Source organism: Neophocaena asiaeorientalis, unplaced genomic scaffold (genome assembly GCF_003031525.2).
Source record: "Neophocaena asiaeorientalis asiaeorientalis breed wild unplaced genomic scaffold, Neophocaena_asiaeorientalis_V1.1 scaffold214, whole genome shotgun sequence".
Taxonomy (NCBI): Eukaryota; Metazoa; Chordata; class Mammalia; order Artiodactyla; family Phocoenidae; genus Neophocaena; species Neophocaena asiaeorientalis.
In genome coordinates, this window is record NW_020174566.1 from 373,985 (window position 1) to 380,016 (window position 6,032).

Here is a 6,032-nt window from a genome sequence, read left to right on the forward strand (position 1 = left end):
TTTACTGTCAATTTCCCCTTTTATGACTGATAGCATTTGCCTTATGTATTGATGTGCTCCTATGTTGGGTGCATAAATATTTACAATTGTTATAACTTCTTGGATTGATCCCTTGATTATTATATAAGGTTCTTCTTTGTCTCATGTAATTGTCTTAATTTTAAAGTCCATTTTGTCTGATATGAGTATTGCTACTGCAGCTTTCTTTTGATTTCCATTTACATGGAATATCTTTTACCATCCCCTCACTTTCAATCTGTATGTGTCCCTAGGTCTGAAGTGGGTCTCTTGTAGACAGCATATATACAGGTCTTGTTTTGTAACCATTCAGCCAGTCTGTGTCTGTTGGTTGGAGCATTTAATCCATTTACATTCCAGGTGATTATCGATATGTATGCTCCTATTGTCATTTTTTAAATTGTTTTGGGTTTGTTTTTGTAAGTCTTTTCCTTCTTTTGTTTTTCCCGCTTAGAGAAGTTCCTTAACATTTATTGTAAAACTGATTTGGTAGTGCTGAGTTCTGTTAACTTTTGCTTGTTTATAAAGGTTTTAATTTCTTGTTGAATCTGAATGAGATCTTTGCTGGGTAGAGTATTCTTCATTGTAGGTTTTTCCTTTTCCCGCTTAGAGAAGTTCCTTAACATTTATTGTAAAACTGATTTGGTAGTGCTGAGTTCTGTTAACTTTTGCTTGTTTATAAAGGTTTTAATTTCTTGTTGAATCTGAATGAGATCTTTGCTGGGTAGAGTATTCTTCATTGTAGGTTTTTCCCTTTCATCACTTTAAATATGTCCTGCCATTCCCTTCTACCTTGCAGAGTTTCTGCTGAAAGATCAGCTGTTAAGCTTATAGGGATTCCCTTCTATGTTATTTGTTGCTATTCCCTTGCTGCTTTTAATATTTTTTATTTGTATTTAATTTTTGATAGTTTGATTAACATGTGTCTTGGTGTGTTTCTCCTTGGATTTATCCTGTATAGGACTCTCTGCCCTTCCTGGACTTGATTGACTCTTTCCTTTCCCATATTACAGAAGTTTTCGACTATAATCTCTTCAAATATTTCCTCAGATCCTTTCTTTTTCTCTTCCTCTTCTGGGAGCCCTATAATTCGAATGTTAGTGTGTTTAATGTTGTCCCAGAGGTCTCCAAGACTGTCCTCAATTCTTTTAATTCTTTTTTCTTTATTCTGCTCTTTGGCAGTTATTTCCACTCTTCTATCTTCCAGGTCACTTATCCTTTCTTCTACCTAAGTTATTCTGCTACTGATTCCTTCTAATGTAGTTTTAATTTCACTTATTTTGCTGTTCATCATTGTTTGCTCTTTAGTTCTTCTAGGTCCTTGTTAAATATTTCTTGTATTTTCTCTATTCTATTTCCAAGATTTTGGATCATCTTTACTATCATTACTCTGAATTTTTTTCCTGGAAGACTGCCTACTTCCTCTTCATTTGCTTGGTCTTGTGGGTTTTTACCTTGCTGCTTCATCTGCTGCATATTTCTCTGTCTTCTCATTTTGTTTAACTTACTGTTTTGAGGGTCTCCTTTTCACAGGCTGCAGTTTCGTAGCTCCTCTTATTTGTTTTGTCTGCCTGCAGTGGTTGAGCTTGGTCCCATGGCTTGTGTAGTCTTCCTGGTGGGGGGAATTTGTGCCTGTGTTCTAATGGGTGCGTCTGGATCTTGTCCTTTGGGTAGGAGGGCCGCATCCAGTGGTATATTTTGGTGTGCCTTTGATCTTAGTAAGATTTTAGGTGGCCTCTCTGTTAGTGGGTGTGGTTGTGTTCCTGTCTTGCTATTTGATTGGCATGGGGCATCTAGCATTGGAGTTTCCTGGCAGTTGGGTGGAGCTGGGTCTGAGTGTTGAGACACAGATCTCTGGGAGAGCTCTCACCAATTAATATTACATGGGTCCAGGAGGTCTCTGGTGGTCCAGTGCCCTGGACTTGGCTCTCCCACCTCGCAGACTCAGGTCCAATACCTGGCTGGACCACAAGGCCCTCCCAACTGCACTGTATGGAAGAAAAAGAAGAAGAAAAAGAAAGAACAAAAACTACCATACAGAACCCCATAACAAATTTTAAATGGAAAACTAAACAGACAAAATCACACAAAGAAACATACAAACACACACACGGAAAAATAGAGGAAAAAACATAAATACGAACAGACAGAACCACAAGACAAATGGTATAAGCAAAGCTAAATAGCCAAAATCACACAAAGACACATACACACACACACTCACAAAAAGAGAAAAGAAAAAACGGAACATAGCAACCAAATCAATAAACAAACCCACCAATGAAAACAATCAGTAAAAACTAAACTATGATAAAGATAAAACCAAAGATAAATCAAATGCAGAAAGCAAATCCCAAGTCTACAGTTGCTCCAAAGTCCACTGCCTCAATTTTGGGAGCATTCATTTTCTATTCAGGTATTCCACAGATACAGGGTTTATCAAGCTGGTTGTGGGAATTTAATCCGCTGCTCCTGAGGCTGCACAGAGACATTTCCCTTTCTTTTCTTTATTCACACAGCTCCTGGGATTCACCTTTGATTTCAGCCCCACCTCTGCATTTAGGCTGCCCTTGGCCATCTGTTCACCACCCAGACAAGAGGGGGTTAAAGCACCGGTTTTTTAGGGCTCTCTTGCTCACTCAGGCTAGGGAGAGGGAAGGGTAAGGTAGTCATAATTGGATTGCTGGGTGTGCCTGTGACAGCAGAGGCCAGTGTGAAGTTTCAACAGCCTAAATTGCACTGTGCGTTCTCCCAGGGAAGTTGGCCCTGCATCACATGACCCTGGCAGTGGTGTGCAGCCCAGGCTCCCGGGGGCTTGTGGGTAGTGACATGTGCTTGCACACAAGATTCTTGGTGGCAGCACAAGCAGAGGTCCATACCCGCCCCAGGGTCCGGGATGATAGCTGCAGCTCGTGTCCATCTCTGGAGCTCACTTAAGCAGTGCTCTGCCATCTGTGGGCACACAGAGCAGGAAGCCCCTCTCCTCGTGCACACCAAAACAATGGTCTCTTGCCTCTCTGGCAGGTCCAAACATTTTCCCAGGCTCCCTCCTAGCCAGATGTGCTGCATTAGCCCCCTTCAGGCTGTCTTCATGCTGCCAACCCCAGTCATCTCCTTGGGGTCTGACCTCCAAAGCCCAAGCTTCAGCTCCCAGCCCCCGCTGCCCAAGTGGGTGAGCAGACAAGCGTCTCAGGCTGGTGAGTGCTGGTTGGCTCCGATCCTCTGTGCAGGAATCTCTCTACTTTGCCCTCTGTACCCGTGTTGCTGTACTCTCCTCTGTGGCTCTGAAGCTTTCCCTCCACACACACCATCCCCACCAGTGAAGGGGCTTCGTAGTGTGTGGAAACTTTTACTCCTTCACAGCTCCCACCAAAGGTGCAGCACCTGTCCCTATTCTTTTGTCTCTGTTTTTTCTTTTGCCTTACCCACATACGTGGGGATTTTCTTGCCTTTTGGGATGTCTGAGGTCTTCTGCAAGCATTCAGTAAGCGTTCTGTAGGAGTTCCACATGTAGATGTATTTTTGATGTATTTCTGGGGTAGAAGGTGATCTCCACCTCTTACTCCTCTGCCATCTTGAACGTCACCTCGGATTCAATTTATTTCTTTTTCCTCTCAGATTGCCATGGTTAAGACTACCAAAACTATGTTGAATAATAGTGGCAAGAGTGGGCACCCTTGTATTATTCCTGATTTCAGAGGAAATGCTTTCTATTTATCACCATTGAGAATAATGTTTGCTCTGAGTTTGTCATATATGGCCTTTATTATGTTGAGGTAGGTTCCCTCTATGCCCATTTTCTGGAGAGTTTTTATCATAAGTAGGTGTAGAATTTTGTCAAAAGCTTTTTCTGCACCTGTTGAGATGATCATATGGTTTTTATTCTTCAATTTGTTAATATGGTATATCACATCGATTGATTTGTGTATATTGAAGAATCCTTTCATCCCTGGGATAAATCCCACTTGATCATGGTGTATGATCCTTTTGGTAACTTGTTGGATTCCATTTGATAGTATTTTGTTGAGGATTTTTGCATCTATGTTCATCAGGGTTATTGGCCTGTAATTTTTTGTGATACCTTTGTCTGGTTTTGGTATCAGGGTGATGGTAGCCTCATAAAATGTGTTTGGGAGTGTCCCTCCCTCTGCAAATTTTTAGAAGAATTTGAGAAGAATAGGTGTTAGCTCTTCTCTAAATGTTTGATAGAATTCACCTGTGAAGCCATCTGGTCCTGGACTTCTGTTTGTTGGAAGATTTTTTTTTTAATTAGATAACCTTTTAAACCTATGAAATTAGCAAAGATTTTTCATTTATTTATTTATTTCTGGTTGTGTTGGGTCTTTGTTTCTGTGCGAGGGCTTTCTCTAGTTGTGGCAAATGGGGGCCACTCTTCATTGTGGTGCAAAGGCCTCTCACTATCGTGGCCTCTCTTGTTGCGGAGCACAGGCTCCAGATGCGCAGATTCAGTAGTTGTGGCTCACGGACCCACTCACTCTGCAGCATGTGGGATCTTCCCAGACCAGGTCTCAAACCCATGTCCCCTGCATTGGCAGGCATATTCTCACCACTGCACCACCAGGGAAGCCCCTGTTGGAAGATTTTTAATCACAGTTCCAGTTTCATTACTTGTGATTGATCTGTTCATATTTTCTATTTCTTCCTGGTTCAGTCTCGGAGGGTTGTACCTGTATAAGAATTTGTCCATTTCTTCCAGGTTGTCCACTTTATTATTTGTAATAGTTTCTAATGATCCTTTGTATTTCTGCAGTGTCAGTTGTACCTTCTCCTTTTTCATTTCTAATTTTATTGGTTTGAGTCCTCCCCCTTTTTCCTTAATGAGTCTGGATAATAGTTTATCAATTTTGTTTATCTTCTCAAAGAACCAGTTTTAGTTTTATTGATCTTTGCTATTATTTTGTTGTTGTTTTGTTTCTATTTCATTTATTTCTGTTCTGATCTGTATGATTTCTTCCCTTCTACTAACTTCGGGTTTTGTTTGTTCTTCTTTCTCTAGCTGTTTTAGGTGTAAAGTTAGTTGTTTATTTGAGATTTTTCTTGTTTCCTGAGGTAGGATTATATTGCTATAAACTTCCCTGTTAGAACTGCTTTTGCTGCATCCCATAGGTTTTGGGTGGTCGTGTTTTCATTGTCATTTGTTTCTAGGTATTTTATGATTTCTTCTTTGAGTGATCTCTTGTTTATTTAGTAGCATATTGTTTAACCTCCATGTGTTTGTGTTTTTTACAGTTTATTTTTCCTGTAATCGATTTCTAACCTCATAGTGTTGAGGTCAGAAAAGGTACATGATATGATTTCAATTTTCTTAAATTTACCAAGGCTTGATTTTTGACCCAAGGTGTGATCTATCCTGGAGAATGTTTCCTGTGCACTTAAGAAGAAAGTGTATTCTGTTGTTTTTGGATGGAATGTCCTATAAATATCAATTAAGTCTATCTGGTCTAATGGGTCATTTAAGACCTGTGTTTCCTTATTAATTTTCTGTCTGGATGACCTATTCATTGGTGTACGTAGAGTGTCAACATCTCCCACTATTTTTGTGTTACTGTCGATTTCCCCTTTCATGGCTCTTAGCATTTGCCTTATGTATTGAGGTGCTCATATATTGGGTGCATAAATATTTACAATTGTTATACCTTCTTCTTGGATTAATCCATTGATCATTATGTAGTGTCCTTCCTTATGGCTTCTAACAGTCTTTGTTTTAAAGTCTATTTTGTCTGATATGAGTATGACTACTCCAGCTTTCTTTTGATTCCCATTTCCATGGAGTATCTTTTTCCATTCCCTCACTTTCAGTCTGTATGTGTCCCTAGGTCTCTTGTAGACAACATATGTATGGGTCTTATTTTCATATCCATTCAGCTAGTCTGTCTTTTGGTTGCAGCATTTAATCCATTTACATTTAAGGTAATTATCAATATGTTTGTTCCTCTTACCATTTTCTTAATTGTTTTTGGTTTGTTACTGTAGCTCTTTTTCTTCTCTTGTGT